The sequence below is a fragment of the Rutilus rutilus genome (genome assembly GCF_951802725.1).
Source record: "Rutilus rutilus genome assembly, chromosome: 6".
Taxonomy (NCBI): Eukaryota; Metazoa; Chordata; class Actinopteri; order Cypriniformes; family Leuciscidae; genus Rutilus; species Rutilus rutilus.
This window is the reverse complement of record NC_140214.1, coordinates 44,489,985-44,511,815: the sequence shown is the minus strand read 5'-3', so window position 1 is coordinate 44,511,815 and position 21,831 is coordinate 44,489,985.

Here is a 21,831-nt window from a genome sequence, read left to right as displayed (position 1 = left end):
GTAATCTTAAGGCCTTTGCGACGTTAAATTGCGAAGATCTTGAGTTTTCGTCGAAGGGCGGGTCCTCGGCGGCCTGACAAATTTCGATGTTTCGCCATGAAACAGGAAGTTGCTGTAACTCAGGCATGGAATGTCCAATCTGCCCCAAACTTCACATGTTTGATAAGAGTTCTGTCCTGAACACATGACCATGCTCATATTCAGTTATAGTCATAGCGCCACCTGCTGGCAACAGGAAGTGACATGTTTAACACTGTTATGGACTCCTAATAACATATAAAAAAGTGCCAGCAAGTGCTAAACATGCTAACAACATACTAGAAGCATGCTAAAACATGCTAGCAAACTCTTAGCTAAGTGCTAAAGCATGCTATTATTGCAATTAAATAGGAATTTGCTGTAACTCAGGCATGGAATGTCCAATCTGCCCCAAACTTCACACTTTTGATAAGCGTTCTGTCCTGAACACATCTACATGAAAATATTCAGTTATAGTAATAGCGCCACCTACTGGTAACAGGAAGTGTCATGTTTAACACGTTGATGCCATTCTAGCAACATGTTAAAAATGCCATTGACTTCTAAACATGCTAGAAACATGTTAAAACATGCTAGCAACACTTAGCTAAGTGCTAAAGCATGCTAATTCAATGAAACAGGATGTTGTTGTTACTCAAGAAGGCAATGTCCAATCTGCGCCAAACTTCACACTTTTAATAAACGTTCTGTCCTGAACACATGACCATGCTCATATTCAGTTACAGTCATAGTGCCACCTGCTGGCAACAGGAAGTGACATGTTAAACACTGTTGTGGACATATAAAAACATATAAAAAAAGTGCCAGCAAGTGTTAAACATGCTAACAACATACTAGAAACATGCTAAAACATGCTAGCAAACACTTAGCTAAGTGCTAAAGCATGCTATTGCTAACAACATACTAGAAACATGATAAAACATGCTAGCAAACACTTAGCTAAGTGCTAAAGCATGCTATTGCTGTAATTAAATAGGAATTTGCTGTAACACAGGCATGGAATGTCCAATCTGCCCCAAACTTCACACATTTGATAAGAGTCATGGCCTGAACACATCTACATGAGAATATTCAGTTATAGTGATAGCGCCACCTGCTGTCAACAGGAAGTGACATGTTTAACACTGTTGTGGTCTCCTAATAACATATAAAAAAGAGCCAGCAAGTGCTAAACAGGTTAGCAACATACTAGAAACATGCTAGCAAACACTTAGCTAAGTGCTAAAGCATGCTATTACTGCAATTAAATAGGAATTTGCTGTAACTCAGGCATGGAATGTCCAATCTGCCCCAAACTTCACACGTTTGATAAGAATCATGGCCTGAACACATGTCTATGCTCAAATTCAGTTATAGTAATAGCGCCACCTACTGGCAACAGGAAGTGACATGTTTAACACGTTGATGCCGCTCTAGCAACATGTTAAAAATGCCATTGAGTTCTAAACATGCTAGAAACATATTAAAACATGCTAGCAATACTTAGCTAAGTGCTAAAGCATGCTAATTCAATGAAACAGGACTTTGTTGTTACTCAAGAAGGCAATGTACAATCTACCCCAAACTTCACACGTTTGATAAGAGTTATCTCTTGAACACATGTCCATGCTCATATTTAGTTATAGTCATAGCGCCACCTGCTGGCAACAGGAAGTGACGTTTAACACTGTTCTTGACTCCTAATAACATATACAAAAATGCCAGTAGGTGCTAAACATCCTACCAACATACTAGAGACATACTAAAACATACTAGCAAACACTTAGCTAAGTGCTAAAGAATGATATTACTGCAATTAAATATGAATTTGCTGTAACTCAGGCATGGAATGTCCAATCTGCCCCAAACTTCACACGTTTGATAAGCGTTCTGTCCTGAACACATGACCATGCTTATATTCAGTTACAGTCATAGCGCCACCTGCTGGCAACAGGAAGTGACATGTTTAACACTGTTCTTGACTCCTAACAACATATAAAAAAGTGCCAGCAAGTGTTAAACATGTTAACAACATACTAGAAACATGCTAAAACATGCTAGCAAACTCTTAGCTAAGTGCTAAAGCATGCTATTATTGCAATTAAATAGGAATTTGCTGTAACTCAGGCATGGAATGTCCAATCTGCCCCAAACTTCACACTTTTGATAAGAGTCATGGCCTGAACACATCTACATGAGAATTTTCTGTTATAGTAATAGCGCCACCTACTGGCAACAGGAAGTGACATGTTTAACACGTTGATGCCGTTCTAGCAACATGTTAAAAATGCCATTGAGTTCTAAACATGCTAGAAACATGTTAAAACATGCTAACAATGCTTAGCTAAGTGCTAAAGAATGCTAATTCAATGAAACATGACTTTGTTGTTACTCAAGAAGGCAATGTCCAATTTGCACCAAACTTCACACGTTTGATAAGAGTTCTGTCCTGAACACACATCCATGCTCATATTCAGTTATAGTCATAACGCCACCTACTGGCAACAGAAACTGACATGGTTAACACAGTAATGCAGTACTAACCACATAAGTATTGTGTACTGAGCATGCTAGAAACAGACTAAACATGCTAGCAACACTTAGCTGAGTCATGAAGCATGCTATTATCACCATTATACAAAACATTTTGTAACTGACTTTGACATACTCTTACTATATATACCTCCTTAAATGTACATTTCCCAACCATGCTCTGTCTTCCTAAAGCCACCGAGTGTTGATGGCACGGGTGCGAGGGCCCTTTCATCGCTGCTTGCAGCTTTAATTATGATTATATAATTTTTATATAGTTTGGGGCAAAATTTGCTGTTTCAGTCTTACCAGTTCATTTCTCTGTGTGTGTGTGTGTGTTTGTGTGTGTGGGTGTGTGTGTGGGGGGGGGAGGGTGTCTTATTTGCACTCTTGATGTTTTAGAGTGTCACCCCTTCATTGCTGTACACTTTTTTTCAGCACAGTGGCTGATCTGTAGCTTGTACCACCAAAAGTTTCTCTGAGTTTTCCTATTTTTTCGTATTTCCCATTCATTTCCTATGTCGCCCGTTTTCGGGCGGGAGGAAGCTAAGTGTGACTTTTTTTTTTACGACCCTTTAACATATCAGAATCATCTCCTTGATTTTTTTGTGTGTTCATATAGGTAATAAAACAAAAGTCACCAAGTTTCACCCCCATCCGATGAAGCAAAGAAATTAAACAATTCGAAACGTTCAAGTTTTCGCCCGTTTTCGGGCGAAGAAGCCCAGAGGGTTAAAACCTCTTAAATAGACATTTCAACAGTGCATCTGTTATATTCCCTGTTTCTGGACTATTACCTAAGATGCTGGATATTGTAAATGACTGATATCCTGAGGTTTGTATTATACATTCAATCCTTTTGTTTTATATGTGGACATACTATTAATGTTCTAGTTTCTGCTCCCCGACACTCATCACATAAACCTGTATTATGAAGAATCTTTTCCTGTGTTTTTGTTTTGTTTGTTTTTTATAGCATTGCCTCTATGCTCTTGGCAGCCTGTCCTCTATCCACACAAATGATCCCATAATCCCATTATTATCCCACAATCAGGGCCACACAGAATCTGCCGACTTTTTTTGTGATTTATGTGCTGAATATTTGGAAAAATCTTACAGAATTATGCAGAATGGATTTGAAAATGTGTTAAACGGATCTTAGAGTATTGGAACTGAAAACATTACAAAATAAAATATAAAATCTTCACTTCTTAATTTTTATTTAAGGTTTACAATACAAATACAACAACTTTTTAAAACAAAACCAGATCTCTCTTATCGTCCATCCACTAAACGACGGAGGAAATATTACTTTATCAATTGTATTGTACACAAATCATTAAATAAACAATTGCATATCATTCAACAATAGAGCTTAATAAATACCTACCTAAGTAAATGAAGTAATTAACTACTTTTAAAAGCTATAAATTACTTTTAAATAAATAAATAAATACCGGTGTGACAATCAATTACAGAACAGTTCAATAAATACATAAAAATATATTTTAATAAAATAGTAATTTACTATCGGTAGTGATTTAACATCAGAAAAAGTCATTTGACATCAGAAAAGCTACTGAATGTGTGTGGAGTTTGGAGCTTATTTTGAGTCTCTGCTGTTGAATTTGTCAATCAGCATCATTTTAACATTGTCCTCGGTTAGGCTGCGTCTGTGCTGTTAGAAGTGTAGAATAGTGGGGGACACGTATCACGCTAAAGCGTGTAATACACACGCTGGTCCACTAGCGGATGCGTGTCAATGTTACGCTTTGCCTCCTCTAGGCGTGAAAATGACACGCATGATGAAGGTTGAGTACCAGCAGGGGGCGATGATTTCCTCAATGCCAACAACTCCCCACGGACCAAAGAGAGAAGCGATATATTGCATTCTCCAAAATTCCCGCGTCAGGTCGGTCAAAGCCACATATTTTTATTATTCTGTCATTTAAGAAATCCTAATGTTGCTGTAGCCTAACGTTATATTTGTGTGTGTGTGTGTGTGTGTGTGTGTGTACTGTGGAGCTTTTTAATCTATGGTGCTGTTAACGTTACCGTGGTAAATAACGTTAATGGAAATAGATATTAATTGGCTAATTAATTAATCACAGAAAGCTGCAGTGACTGCATATTATGTTATATTAACATTATAAAAAGTTGTTATGGTCGATGGGAAGTAACTTTAGATAAACCCCGCTGCTTGATGATGATGATGATGATGATGATGATGTTGATGATGATGATGTTGATGATGATGATGATGATGATGTTGATGATGATGATGATGTTGATGATGATGATGATGATGATGATGTTGATGATGATGATGATGATGATGATGATGTTGATGATGATGTTGATGATGATGTTGATGATGATGATGTTGATGATGTTGATGTTGATGATGTTGATGATGATGATGATGATGATGATGATGATGTTGTTGATGATGTTGATGATGTTGATGATGATGATGTTGATGATGTTGATGATGATGATGATGTTGATGATGATGTTGATGATGTTGATGTTGATGATGATGATGATGATGTTGATGATGATGATGATGTTGTTGATGATGATGATGATGTTGATGATGTTGATGTTGATGTTGATGATGATGATGTTGATGTTGATGATGATGATGTTGATGATGATGATGATGATGATGATGATGATGATGATGATATATGCGCGGATTTCGATCCTGAAATATCGATCCTGATGTTGTATCTATTCTAAAGGATCTATCCACACACAAAAAAATATCGATCCTAAGGTGTTTTTTTAAACCAGCAACTTTATTTATTTAGCACGAATTTATTTTATTCAGAAAGTATGCATTAAATTGATTAAACGTGACAGTAAAGGCTTTTGCATTGTTACACAAATATATATATTTCATGTAACGTTAAATGCTGTCCTAATAATTATGATGCTGAAAATTCAGCTTTGATCACAGGAGTAAATTACATTTTAACATATTAAATGGAAAACAGATCGCCTGTTTTAAATTGCAATAATATTTCACAATATTTGTTTTTACAAAGATTTACTGCATTTTTGGTCAAATAAATGCAGCCTTGGTGAGCAGATTAGACTTCTTTCAACATTAAACATCTTACTGACCCCAAACTTTTGAAAAGTAGCGCACATGTAACATTTACTATAATTATGCTAGTTTGTGCTAAGGGTGTCACGTTGAATTATCGAATCAAAAAATGAAATCGTCGATGCTGCCACGCCCCATATGTCACGTCAGCTCGGCTTGCCTGAATGCCTGTAATAGGTCAAATTCCTTTTCTCATTGCAGCTGCACAGCGAGAGCATCATAGCTCGTCTGGGCGAGCTGATTGGCTGTGCTGCGGCAACTGCACGAACCTGCACGCCTGGCGCCCTGCCAACCTCGAGCGCGCCAATTTGGACGCGGCTGAAGTGTATACATTTTTTAATCGAGAATCGAATCGAACCGTGACTTTAGAATCGAAAATGTAATCGAATCGAGGATTTGGAGAATCGTGACACCCTTAGTTTGTGCAATTCAGTTTATTTTGATTGATCGTTAAAGTTCAAATGGATTGTGTTATGTTCTGTAATTGTTGTTAATAAATCTGTCAGAAGAAAATGTGCAAAAGTTTTAGCTATTGGGGTACAACAGTGGCAGTCCTTTAAAAATGAACAATGGTTTTACTACGGTAACCATACACACGACTAATTACAGGCGCATCGAGAGCACAAATCACCAATTATTTTAGAGGTCATGAAAATGTATTCACATTTAGCATATTAATGATGCATTCACCACCTCATATATCACGACACACTGCTTCTGTTCATGAATGCAGTTTACATGCTGAATATGCATTGTGCAATAACAGAACCACAGTTATCTTCTTTATGTTGTTACAGTTCTGCATCTATAATATGACAAATCCAGGAAGCCTTGCTGCAAGAGAATTAACTGTGTTTTTGTTTTCCTTTGTCCAACAGCTCCTGTTTTTACCCACCATCCTTCCCTGTTACCTCCACCTGTATCTCTTTATAAGAAAACCAACGGCTCTTTTAAGAGCCACTCCTATACTCCTCTTACTGCCTCTCTCTCTCACACACACTCTCTATTTCTCACACACACTCTCTCTATTTCTAATTCTCTCTCTCTCACTCTCTCTCACTCTCTCTCTCTCTCTCTCTCTCTCTCTCTCTCTCTCTCTCACACTCTATTTCTAATTCTCTCTCTCTCACTCTCTCTCTCTCTCTCTCTCTCTCTCTCTCACACTCTATTTCTAATTCTCTCTCTCTCTCTCTCTCTCTCTCTCTCTCTCCATTTCTTTCTTCTAACGCTTCACTGTCTTCAAGTAAGTATTGTTACTCTATTCTTTATTTTTCTTTCACCTTACTCTCTCTCACTGTCCAAAACATTTTTAGAAATGTAGTTTTATATAGCCTATACTCTGTCCTCAATTCTTTTTGTCTGACCGTGTTTTTATCTTCCTTTCCAGTATAGCATCTTTGAAATGTCTGCTCAGCAAGACAGAGGGAGAGCAGATGATGCTATTTTCCTTGCAGACATGTGTAAGAATTGAGAAATGCCGGACAGTCTGGAGCGGGGAGCACACAGACCCTGTGAGGACAAAGGACCTCTCTGGAGATTACCATTTGAACTCCTCCTCATGCACCATCGAGACGAAAGTCTCACCTCCGAGTCATCTAATCTACATCTCTTTCCCTCTCCCCTCACCCCATCTCTCTCAGGCTCAGATGATCACCTGAATCACCCAATAAAATGTATAGTTTAATGTGAATGATTATCACAGAGTATTTTCATGTTTGGTATCATTTAAAATGTCACAGTGCGACTGGGATAAATTTCTCATTTCCAAATAAGTAAAACAAAAGGTAATAAGGTTTTTAAGAGTTTATGGATAACTGACTTACAAAGGAAGGTGGTCTCTCAAGCAAATGGTCACACACCCCCATGAAGGTGCGACCACTGCATGCAAATTTATTTTGTTAGTACATGTTTCCTTGTGAAAGGCTTGTCTATATAAGGAGATACAGCAGAGAGTTCGGGGCCTTTTCTGTAACTCAGATTCGCCCGTGAGGCTGAGAGAGAGAGTAAGAGAGAGAGAGATCTCTCAGCCTCATGTCTATTTCTTAATGTTGGGTTTGCATCTTTTCTTTATTCCAGAGAATTTGATGTTTTGTATCGATTATCTTCAAAATGATTATGAAATTGGCATGATACATTTACCTGACATAATAAATTGTTACATTTGATTATTCTAACTGACTTTGACATTATTTTACTAAAGAGTTAAAAGGAATAGTCAAACAATTAATGATCCACAGATATCATTAAAACCTTTTCATTTATGGAGTCAGATGAAAGAACAAGAGAATACATATTCAAATGTATTGCATTTAATCAAAAAATACTTTGCCTCGAGAAAAGGACAGTAACACGCAAAGACCTTCCGCGCTGGTCGGACGCCGGACTTTGGGCCGATCGAGCGCGAGCTTACAAGTGGTTTGCGAGCAAGAGATGGACGTTGATATTTGCCAGTTTCATCATTGAATCCAGCTAGGCATCTTGCAGCCGAGACAACATGACTACTTATTTGATCCAACAATTGCAATAACTGGGAACTGGACTTTGCATTGATGCAGCACACACAATTATACACATTTTCTGGTTAATAGAGATTCTTTGCCTCATATGCCCTTTTCCCTGTTTGTTGTATATCGTTTTGCCCTGTTTTTGTGTTGTTGTTGATCTCACTTAATCCATCTATTATTCATATTCTCCACCAATGCAATAACTGTGAACTGGACTTTGCATCGCTGCAGCGCACACAATTATACTCATTTTTCCTGGTTACTAATGATTCTTCGCCTCATATACGATTTTTCTTGTTTATTATTTGTCGCTGTTCCCTGTGTACAAAATATGCTATTGCTGATCTCTTGCACTCCATGAAATTGCAGTGTCGATTATTCTCAACCCTGGTCCTCGAGGGCCACCATCCTGCAGAGTTTAGCTCCAACCCTAATCAAACGCACCTGAACCAGCTAATTAAGCTCTTCAGGATTACAGGCAGGTGAGTTTAATCAAGGTTGGAGCTAAACTCTGTAGGACAGTGGCCCTCGACGGCAAGTGTCAAGCCTGTGGAGTACAGGAGTCTGTCAAGCATGTCATCATGTTCTGTCCGAGATATGCTGAAGAACAGTGTTGGGCAAGTTACTTCGAAACTGTAATGCATTATTTATTACTTGTTACTGTCATTTCAAAGTAATTTGTTACATTACAATATTACTGTATTTAAAATGTAAGGCATTACACTACTATTGCATTACTTTTAAGTTACTCTCACCAAAATAACAGCAAATATGGATTTGGCAATCTAAATGTAGCGTATGATGCTCAATTAGCTCATTACACATCCAGTAGAAGGTGATGTGGTATCCGACTGAGCTTGGACCCATAAGAAATTTTACCATGATGTACTATAGTACATACCATGGTATACCATAGTAGTACCATGGTAGTACCATGGTACCTTACATCTAACCATGGTACATACTATATAGTACTTCAGATATTATCATGGTACCATGGTACATTGCATGGTACTGTAGATGTTACTATGGTACATAGTATGGTACCTCAGATTTACCATGGATGGTACATACTTTATAGTACTTCAGATATTATCATGGAACCATGATAATATCTGAAGTACTATACTGTACAGTATGTTATGGTACATAGTATGGTACCTCAGATTTACCATGGTACATGCCCTAGTACCTCAGATATAACCATGGTACATTCTGCCGTACATATTACCATGGTACATACTACCTCAGATATAACCATGGTACCTCAAATATTACCATGGTACTTTGCATGGACGCATGGTACAGACATCTTTTTACTTTAAGCCCGGGGTAAACTTTAGGCTTAAACTTTAGCAAAAATAAAAATAACTAATGAATAATAGCTAAGCCAAATATTTTTATTTTATTTTAATTATTATTGTGAGTGACTGCAGTAGTGTGGGCATAGGCCATTTGGTCTATGAACGAGTCATAGATCTCCAAAATCAGTTTTAAATGTATAATTTAATATTAATGAGATTTTTATTTAAGTAATGTTCTAATTCTAGATGTTTGTAAATGCTGCATGATTTTGACGTGGTTTAATCAACGGCCGCGGCGCAGAGTTGCCATGGAAACGGCGCTGGACCACTGCGACTGGTAAGCAGGAAACTCCCTCTCTCGCTGTTGAGAATGTACTATCCGCTGCAGGCTCACTCATCTCGGCTCTGTCTGATTAACGTACAGGAAGTGAAACATTTTGCGCGGACGTTTCTCCTCTGCTGATCTCGCGGTGATTTTGGCGAATTTGTATGAAGAAAAAAAAAACTACCACTTTATTCCAGGTTAACTAACATTGCTTGTAACGCGCGTTACTGACATTTGTACCGAGTAAAATATTACTTTTTTTCCCCCTGTAATGCCTTACATTACCGCGTTACAGCAAAAAGCAATGCATTACAGTAATTAATTACTTTTGTAACGCGTTACTCCCAACACTGCTGAAGAAAGGGGATTGTTATTCATTGGTCTAAACTTTCTGGGAGTTGATTTATTCTCTGTTAAAACTCTGATGGGTGATGGTCCTAATCAAACAGAAAGAGCATTGGAATTATTTCACTTCCTAAAGACCACTGGCAAATATATCCCTTATTTAACACACCTGAATCTGATCATCAGCTCATTAGGAGAGACTCCATGAACTGAACTGAGTGTTAATGACTTGTTTTTGGTTAATATCGCCCAGTTTGGATTGGGGGGATGTAAAAAAAAAAAAAATCTTGCATCACAATAAGTGTATTGTGATTGTCAAAACATTTTATTAATTAAACAGAATTGTATTAGTTTTAGTGACAACATGTTACAATGTTTACATGGTACAATTTCTGGTAAGCTACGCTTTTTTATTATTGCTTGACACAAATTTCACGATTTCAATTCTTGTGATTTGATTCAATATTGACTCATTTGGATAAATATTAGGTACACAAGATAGGTGTTATTTTTTCTAAAGAAAAAAAAAAAAACTCACCTAATGCTGTAAACACAGAGAGAGCCCTATCAGCTGGTAGTATTATTTAGGGTTAAAAATAACAAAAATAAAATATAATGTGTTTTTTTATTATAATAACAACTTTATTTAATGATATAAGTAAAATATAATAAATATGTAATATAGTAGCCTACACATATTAAGCAAAATACTCTACTAACGTGCTATATATTATGGTAATTAAATGGCTTTCCTGAGGTAAATGTTATGTTACAATTGTTCTCCAGCTGTTTTACCTCTTTCCGCGGTTGAAAAACACTGACTGATCGATATTATGTATATATGGGGGAGATACAGATTTGACTCACTTCTGCACCCAGCCTCAAGCGGCCAGTCGATGAATTGCCGTTTAATTCACTTCTGTGTTGGTTTCAAGAGAGAGACAGGGAGGTTGCCGCTTGTTTGAAAGGCATGAAGATACAGCGTGAAGAGACTGTAGGCCTACGTGAAGATGCAATACAGCTGGAAAACACCACCACCCTTTCTGCCAAATGAGGAAACGTTATGTTTATGTTAGACTTTTTATTGTCTTGTTTCTGTTTTAGACGACAAGCAGACATTATACACTCACATATTTTTTTTATATATATGACTTTAAACCCCAGTTAATGACCTTGAAATATTAATTTACATTTAACATGACTCCTATTATTTATACTTCTGCTAGTAGCGCTAGTCATTCTTTACCAGTTCCCTCCTCATTAGTTTGTTTCATTGAGTTTGTTGTTTTCTTATCTATTGACAGGACTTTGCTGCTGTACTGTAACTCCCAAGCACCACAACCCAGGTGAAAAAAAAGTGTACTTTAGTGCACTAAAAATACACTTAAGTACAAGAAAGTACATTTGTAGTACATTCATATTTTTTGTGCTAAAAACAACTGTAAAAATAATACACTATTAATACACTAATTAAAAGTATATTTTTACTTTAGTACTTAAGTGTAATTAATAAAGTATACTAAATACCATTTATATTTTAAATGTATTTTTAGTGCATAAAAAAAATATATACTTTTGAAAAAATAGACAGAAGAGTTTTTTTAGTGTATTTCTTACAAGTACATTTTTAACGCATTAAAAATAGTTCATTGTTAGTGTACATTTACATAGCTATCAAAAGTACACTAGCAATGAACAATTTTTAATGTGTTAAAATGTACTTGTAAGAAATACACTAAAAAACTCTTCTGTCTATTTTTTCAAAAGTATATATTTTTTTAATGCACTAAAAATACATTTTTAAAAAATAAGGCTTTTAGTTTACTTTATTAATTACACTTAATTACTATTTAAATTAAAACATACTTTTAATTAGTTTATTTATAATGTATTATTTTTAGTTGTTTTTAGCACAAAAAATAAGAATGTACTACAAATTACTTTCTTGTAATTAAGTGTTTTTTTAGTGCACTCAAGTACACTTTATTTTCACCTAGTGAAAATACTAAAGTAGTACTTAAGTGTAATTAAGAAAGTATACTAAATACCATTGATATTTTAAATGTATTTTTAGTGCATATAAATTTGTGTTTTGTTCATATAAGATACGTACAGTAATCTGTAGTTTAATCATTTTATTAAAGGGTTAGTTCACCCAAAAATCGAAAAGTTCTTTGTATTTAGTCACCTGCGTGTTGTTCTAAACCCTTAAGACTTCCATTAACCATCGCATCACAAAATATTATATTTATGATGGAATCTGAGCGCTGGATAAGTCTTCCATTGACTTCCAAGGGGCTTAAACTTGCTCGATCAGAAATCGTATTAAGACATTGTTTGAAATTGTCTAAGTGACTCCAGTGGCTCAACCATCCATTTATCAAGCGACGAGAATAGTTTTTTTGTGCCAAAAACAAACAAAAATAACGAATTTATTCCAATATCCATACTTGTGTTGTGCTTGAAAGTTGTTTACGTAGTGTATCTGCGCGAGCTTCTGGGTTCTACGTCACCAGGCGTCACACACATGACCTGCGTTGGCCAATAGTGAGCCTGTGTGGTGACGTAGAACCCAGAAGCGCTGCGCAGATAGACTACGTAAACAACTTTCAAGCACAACACGAGTAAATGGATATTGGAATAAATTCGTTATTTTTGTTTGTTTTTGGCGCAGAAAAAGTATTCTCGATGGTTGAGCCACTGAAGTCACTTGGACTATTTTAAACAATGTCTATATGTTTTCTGATCGAGCAAGTTTAAGCCCCTTGGAAGTCAATGGAAGACTTATCCAGCGCTCAGATTACATCATAAATATAATATTTTGTTATGCAATTATAAATGGAAGCCATACGGGGTTAGAACAACACGCAGGTGAGTAAAAACTGAGATCATTTTGATTTTTGGGTGAACTCCTTTAATGCTTTTAGTTTAAGCTTGCCACTTGTGTTATTTTGTTTCCCAACAGTCTGTTTGGACTTTAATAATGTTTAAAAAAAATAGTGTTTTTTAAGAAAGAGATGCTTTTTGTTTGTACACATACCATTCCTCCTGTATCCTTTTAAACTATAGGTGTTTTCATTTACATGAATTACATTTACCGGTTATTTTTATCAAATGCATTACATCTAACTTTAAAATGATTATTGTATTAAACGCCTTCATCAATGGTGGACAATTTTAACATTTACATTTTAACAGTATAACTTCAGCATAAATGAGGCAGAAAATGCTACTGATAACACAGTAATAGTGTACTTGACAAAAAAAAAAAAAAACATTAACATTTAAATGTTTTATAAAAGTACTTTTGACATAGTTAAAATACATTTTTACAATAAATTAGTTTCCATAAATATAATATGATTGTATATTCTTATATTTTAAAGAATTTAAAGGTGTATTTAAAAATGTTTTAAAGATGGGTTCTATTGCTCTAAGGGGGAAAACAAATTAAAGCTGAAATAATATTTTAAAATCATGTTTAAGTTCATCTTAAGTTTGTATAAAAATAGCACATTTGATATATTCTTATATTTTAAATAATTTATAAGTGTATTTAAAAATGTATTAAAGATTTAATCTAAAGATAAAATTAAAGCTGAAATAGTATGTTAAAAGCATATTTAAGTTCATCTTCAGTGTGTCTCAAAATAGCACAGTTGAGTACACTAAGATGATCTTAAGTTTATATTAAGAAGTACTAAAGAACATTTTTTAGTATATTAAGTACAAAATAAGTGCGTGAAAATAGAGCACTTTAAATACATTATGGAAGTGTATTAAGTGCACTTAAATAAAATGTATTTTAGTGTACTTTTTTAATCTAGGAATACATTATAAGTATAATTTGTATATAATTACATATTATTATTATTATTATAATTTAAATAGTTTATTATTGTATTTAAAGATGGTTTCAATTATACTAAAACTGGTAACGAAATACATTTGTTGAAAATATGAAATAGTATATTAAAAATACACTTTAGTTTATCTTCAGTGTGTCTCAAAAAAGCACAATTGAGTACACTAAGATGATCTTAAGTTTATATTAAGCAGTACTAAAGGTAAGCTTTTAGTATATTAAGTGCAAAATAAGTGTGTTGAAAATAGAGCACTTTAAGTACATTATGGAAGTGTATTATGGAAGTGTAATAAAATGTATTTTAGTGCACTTTTTTTAATCTAGGAATACATTCTAAGTATAATTTGTATATAATTTAATATTATTATTATTATAATTTAAATAGTTTATTATTGTATTTAAAGTGCTCTATTTTCGACACACTTATTTTGCACTTAATATACTAAAAGCTTATCTTTAGTACTGCTTAATATAAACTTAAAATCATCTTAGTGTACTCAATTGTGCTTTTTTGAGACACACTGAAGATGAATTTAAGTGTATTTTTAATATACTATTTCATATTTTAAAAAAATGTATTTTGTTACTACTTTAAGTATAATTGAAATCATCTTTAAGTACATTATGAAAGTGTATTATGGAAGTGTACTAAGTGCACTTAAATAAAATGTATTTTAGTGCACTTTTTTTTCACCTGGGAACCTGCATGCTCCTTATGGTTTGTATTTTGTTTTATTAGGATTTTTTTATTATTAATTATTATGAGTGTTCAATATCGGCAAAACACATTTAAATTTAAAGTCTGAGGAAAAATGTTAATAGAAAAATGTGGTTGCTGAATACCCCCTTCAAAGATTTTTATTCTTGTATGGTCAGTAGAAAAACAAATTGTATATTGAAGATTTAAACAACTATGTTTGGAGCAGTTTTTTGAAGTGATCTTGTACTGTTTTTCATTTTGTAATATTTGTGTAAGGTGATGGGCATTCAGGATTTCTGTCATTCAAGAAGTTATTATTGACCACATCTCCTACCCCATTGAGGCAGTGAGCTACAAAATACCAGAAGAAAATGCAGCTTATCATGGAGTTCATATAAAGGTAAGCAACACATTTTTAATGAAATTATTTATAGAGCATGTTGTTGTTACTGTTTATTCAGTTGAAAATAATGAAACATAAGGTATAGTTGAGCAGACAAGCTAACATGACATGCACTTGGGGTCCACTGGAAACAGAAGTCTTAGCATGTTTTATACAGTGTTTGAATCTGAAAGAATTAGGGATGGCAGTTGATAATTTAACGAATGTAAAATAAAGTACGATTGTTTTTCAACCTCAATCTGGTCTGCATGATGCTTTGTAGTTCAGTTTCCTCCATTTAATTTCTTGTGTAGCTAAAAACATATCCATTTTTTTCTTCATATCCAACTTTCCTGTGCAGAAATCCTGAACGAAGGTCGAAAAGGCTGAGATGAAGGAAACCAAACATCTACACATTCCTCCAAGACTGCTGAAGTTCCTGTATGAACAACTTGTTAAGTTTAAGCTTTTGTCAAATCTCAAAATGGGACTTTAACTGAACATACAGAAAAGTAAAGTTTTTCACGCAAGTTGTTCACCCCAAAATGAAAATAATGTAATTAATTACTCGCCCACCTGATGTTCCAAACCTGCAAGACTTTTGTTCATCTTCAGGACAAAAATGATCTTTTTAAGATTCTAGCAGCAAGCAGTTTTTCTGTCCACACCAAATGCGTTGCGACCATAGACTGTAAAAAAAGATGGACGACGCCCCTTCGCTCTCTTCCATTGGTGAGAACTGAAGCCGCCAGTGTCCCGATATGGCGCTGACATCTTGGAATTTGAGTCTGCGCAGTAGTGGTCTCGGGACCAGACCCGCGCAGTAGCGATCTCGGGACCAGACCCGCGCAGTGGCGATCTCGGCACCAGACCCGCGCAGTAGCGATCTCGGGACCAGACCCGCGCAGTAGCGATCTCGGGACCAGCACCAGACCCGCGCAGTAGCGATCTCGGGACCAGACCCGCGCAGTGGCGATCTCGGGACCAGCACCAGACCCGCGCAGTAGCGATCTCGGGACCAGACCCGCGCAGTAGCGATCTCGGGACCAGACCCGCGCAGTAGCGATCTCAGGACCAGACCCGCGCAGTGGCGATCTCGGGACCAGCACCAGACCCGCGCAGTAGCGATCTCGGGACCAGACCCGCGCAGTAGCGATCTCGGGACCAGACCCGCGCAGTGGCGATCTCGGGACCAGCACCAGACCCGCGCAGTAGCGATCTCGGGACCAGACGCGCAGTGGCGATCTCGGGACCAGACCCGCGCAGTAGCGATCTCGGGACCAGACCTGCGCAGTAGTGAGCAGGAAGTAAAGCCGCGAAATCAACGCTCCGCCCTCACTCTCGCAGAGAAAGTGCATTCTGCACACTTTTGAAAAAATTGATTGCAGTACGACAAGAGTCTTGTTAAAATAAAGTAAATACAATCTCCTCAGTCCTCCGAAGATCCCGAAAAAAATGTCGGTTGGTGCTTCAGTGACTACTTCGCTCAGAGAACCTGTCAATCACAGCTGTCAATCATGACGTTACACCACCGCATCACGTAACTAACTAAAAACCAACTTATTTTTGAAACAGACACTTGAACTTACATCAGCGTGATAAAAACGACAGCAAATGACAGAAACCACCTTTGGAAAAAAGATATTTGAAGTGTAATTTAATTGTTTAGTTGGTCTCACGTCCCGTTGAATAGCACGGGGAGGCGGGGCTTATGACCTATACTAGGACCAGTCACCGGGGGGGGATCGAGACGTTTTGGCTTCACTTTTCAGGGCTTGTGCGGCACGCTTGGTTGCGACTATGTAATGTGACAAAATCAATCAAAAACCACAGCCAATCAGAACAGCGTGTGGGCGGGTTCTCTTGGCAAGAGCACAGCACTCACAATGAAATGGATAAGTACGTTATCAGATTCATAAATATTGCACCATTTAAACATCATTTAAAGTACAAGTGATTGAAACTATCTTTGTCATAGAATTCATACTTTGCAGTCACGTGACTACCATGGATACCTGGCGGGCAACAAACGGGTATTTTCAACGTAGAGTCTTGTAGTTCCAGGTCTTTCTAGTAGCTGTCAAGTCTGTTAGCGAGCTAGCTGCATAACTATGGACTAGGATTAACTCCAAGGTAGCTCAATTGTGTAAAGCAGACAAGGTTTTTTAAGATAATCGAGCAGTAATAATTCCTCCCTAAATAATCTAGCTCTACTGTTGGGTCATCTCTGGTTCTCATTGAAAACCATAGATATCACAAACCTCAAAACAACCGTCACACACTTTTGTTGTTGTTAGCAAAAGACGACAGCTGTTACTGTGCGTTCACACCGCCACCGGCGAGAGCGTCAAAGTGTCCGGAAGTCATTCATTTTTAATAGCGATTTCAAAATTGCCGGCGGCGGTGTGAACGTACAGTTAGCCTAGCTTAGACTCATAACACAAACAGCTGACTCGCCGAACCAGCTGGTGATGTTGATTGACGAAACTACAGGGTAACTTAAAGACACGATTAATTACATGATCATACACCCATTGTATTCAAACAAATGTTGAAATTACGTTTGATGGAGTGATGGAATGATCACTGCACAGACGTGTATACTGTGCTTATCTCATCTGCGGTTAGTGCAACCAATCGCACAACAACTATCTGGTGATGCAAATGCTTTATTTTTTTGTAGTGTTGTTCCAGCTGCAACGTCGTCACGTCACTAGAATCGTCAGGTGTCACTGGTAAGTGATGCAAATGCTTTGTGCGTGAAAAAAAAAAAAAAATCTAATTGCATTGCACCCATGCACTCTCACCCTGCTTCTGGGTCAACAGCACGCGTGCATTGTGGCGCTCTTGTGATCATGCATCAGCGATCTATATTTTGTGAGAAAATATGTTTGTTTTTTTGTTTTGTTTTTCACAAAAAACATTTGTGCCACTTCCTAAATTTGAGGTTAAACCACTGGAGTCACATGGATTGCATTTATGTCTGTATGCCTTTCTGAACCTTGAAAGTCGTAGTTGCGTAAGCTGTCAATGGAGGGACAGAAATCTCTCAGATTTCCTCAAAAAGATTTTGTTCTGAAGAGGAATTGAAGTCTTGTGGGGTGTGGAACAACATGAGCGTGAGTAATTAATGACAATTTAATTTTTGGGTGAACTAACCCTTGAAGGAAAATTGTGTTCTCTTACTGAAAAATGGCATCAACACTGTAATATTTCACTCTACTATTGACTACAAGTCTAAAGCAATGTTTAATGATAAAAGCAGCAGCCCTGTCTTCGTATTCCATTTGTTTTTGTTTCCTTCTTTCTGTATTGTATTGTATTTGTATTGTATTTGAATCTTGACTTTTAGTTTATTATTCATGTTTTGTGAAGAATTTTGTGAGCTATTTGGTGCAACACCAATATTGTGCAAGTACCTGCTCATGTTTTCTTTTTTAATTCTGTCCCTTGTTTGTTTAATGTCTCAATACATATTCCACAATACAAGCACTTTTAATGGTGCTTTGCACGTTGTTTAATTTGTCATATATCTATTGAATGCATTTAAGAATGTTTACATGAAAATGTTTACGAAAATAAACCATGTTCAATTTGTATATATCTTTCTTGAATTATTTGCTACCAAAAGATATGCTATAAAAATTCTATAAAAATAGACATTTCTGTATAAGGATTATCCGTGAATAGTACAGAAAATGTACTGTTGATATAAAGAATTTTCCGTTTTAGAGTCCAACTGTCCGTATTTTAACAGAAAATGTTCATTATCTGTTTTTTTTTGGAACAATTTGACGTTAGAAATCAGGACAGCCTAAAAACACACTTGTTTTTCATGGCCTATAATTAAGGTTGGTTTTACTATTTTCCATTGAGTCTGATACTGTTTTGCCACTCCTGGTTCTTTCCATTATATATTTGAGTCTGATATTGCCTTGCCACCTCTGATTTAAAATGTTGAGTTTGATGCTGTTTTACCACTCCTATTTTTCCATTTTATATCGGAGTCTGACACTGCCATCTCTGTTTTACTATTTTATATGTGAGTCTGATACTGTTTTACCACTCCTGTTTTAAGGTTGCTCTTAGCTTTGTTGCTTATTTGTGTTGTGTTGTTATGCAGGCATTATTTTCTCTTAATTTGGCTGTTCTGTAAAGCATTTTGGTCAGCCAGTGGCTGTTGTAAAATGTGCTATATAAATAAAATTAACATGAACATGAAAATACTTGCATGTAATTACAGCTGTAATTAACTTCTGTAATTGCATTTATAATTAGGCTACACTGTTAACCCGTCCCTTACACCTCAACCCACCCTTAAACCGACCCATACCACCAAACCTGTCCCTAACCTTACCTGTATCCCAGCCCAGTGTTTTACAAGACAATATGAACACAATAAGTACATTGTACTTTTTTTTTTTTCTTTTTTTTTTTGATGATAGCACATAGTAGTTAAAGACGTCTAATATAAAGTGAGACCATAAACTGCAACACAAGAGATAAACTTATTTTAAGTAATGAATCACAAGAAAATCATACTGATGTGTTTTGGTGATTAAACCACATGCTCTCATTACCGGTTACAACAATCTTGTGTTTTGAAACTGTGAATTTAACAACGAACTGTAATAAGAGAATGAGATCAGATTTTGTTAGAATGTTGAACTGTGTTATAAGTGTAATCAAATGTAGTTTTGTACATAACAGCACCTAAAGCAAATAACGAAAAAGTCCTCAACTTTTATAGACTGCTAAATTGCTTGTTAAGCAACAGCCAATCACAGGGCTATTCCCTCCCCTACTAGTGTGCAGACACACAGATATGCATCGACATCGACATCTGCCATCTGGTTTGTTACAGGCTGTCGTTGAAGCGAGATTACGTTTCTGATATGAGTGAAAGATTTAATAGTATAATAGAAAGAATGTGAAACACCCAGCAGCTTCCTGATCAGAGGTCTTCAGAGAATCTTGTAGAAAGGTATTTATTTAGAATATTCTGGAAAATATCTGCGAAGGACCCAATGCACAGCGTGGTTCATATGTGTAAAGTTTCCGTTCTTAACGTGTTCGTTTCTGATTATTTAAACACCGATACTTGTTTTGAAACGACATCAGATGCCATTTACTATAACGATACTGAACTACTGTTGGCATGTTTCTCTTCCACTGACATTGAGTAGGCCTAACTGAAGTGATTAATGTTTAAGTAATGCTAATAAGAAAAAAGTCCATGATATTGTCTCAGTATTTGCACATAACTGCATAAAGTGTGTTTGGAGATGACTTCTGGAATCTGCCTTAGGCATAAACGAGGCCTTGCTTCAGCCTTGGAATCGCTTGCATAGGACCCCTCCCCATGGTTCATACAAGGTGCTTAAAGTGCTTTTGATTTAAAGGGATACTTCACCTCTGGAAAGATGAATGTGTATTTAAAATGGGTCATTTATGTAGTAGAAATGTGAAATTATTTTTGAATTTGGAGCTTTCTAGACTGAGAAAAGCCTGAAAATGTATTTTCGGCTCATGTTGATGAAAGAAAACAACTCCCACTGCCCTATGAGGCCACGCCTACCAGTAACAGTTAAACAACTAGGCTAGGCTACTAGTTGACTCGAAACTTAAAAGACGCAGTTTTATCGTTAGTCTCCGTGATGAGTCTGCCCGGGATTTTGAGATCGCCCAAAATGTCCGGGATTCGGCTTTTGCGTTCTACAGTCTTCATTCATCATGTTTACTGTGGCGAGCAGGACGAGGCTGAGGGCCGCGGGATAACGGCGCGAGGCCGGTGGCGTGATTACTGATGAGCAACACCTGTGAGACACACCGGTCTCGTAGGCTATCTCTAACGGAGGAGCGGGAATCTTCTTAGCAATGTTAAAACGGACATCAACCGATCACTTGTTTAGCATTCATGTAAACACTAACATTCTGTGAGTGAGATCCCCCTATGGGCGGGTTGAGGACATGCGGGACAGCCCCTCCTACTGGCTGTAGTCTCTCGCCTCTGGACAAAAAAGACCCTCCGATGATGCAAAATGACGATTTTTGAGTCATCGGAGGATTTTTTCCAGACAAAAAAAGACATAAATCTCTGGTCTCACGGTAATTCGAAAATACTACAGGTTTTCTACTGATACAAAGCTTAATGCTAAATGCTGTATCCCTTTAAAGTACTTAAATTGGATTTTTTGAAATTGAAGTCCTGGAAAACCCTTGAAAACAGACATATTTACGAAGAGGTACTTGAAAAGTGCTTTACTTATTTAAATATAATATATATATGATTTTTTTTTTTTTTTTTTTTTAAACACAAATGCAATCTTTCAAGCTAAGTTAACACTGCTGCCCGTCTGATAAACCCCATCAGATCGTTTGAAATACGCCAACATTATAATATAAAATATTATTATTATTGAGCAATAATAGCCATTATAAACTTTGTATTTAATATATATTATTAAATATGTTGTAAGTTGTATTTTGGATACCATATATCTGTAATTTATTTTCCTTAAAAAAATCCTAAAGATATTGTTTGATAAGTGCGATCTCTTATTGTAGTCCTTGAAATCCAAAAAAGTAGTGCTTGAAAAGTCCTTGAAAGTCCTTTTTACAGTATCTGTACGAACCCTGCCTCCCGTCCCCCCATTACAGCACCATTTGACAAAGTACATCTAGAACAGGGCTGGGCAAACAACGGTTTTAAATATATGTATTTAAATATTGTATTTGTAATAC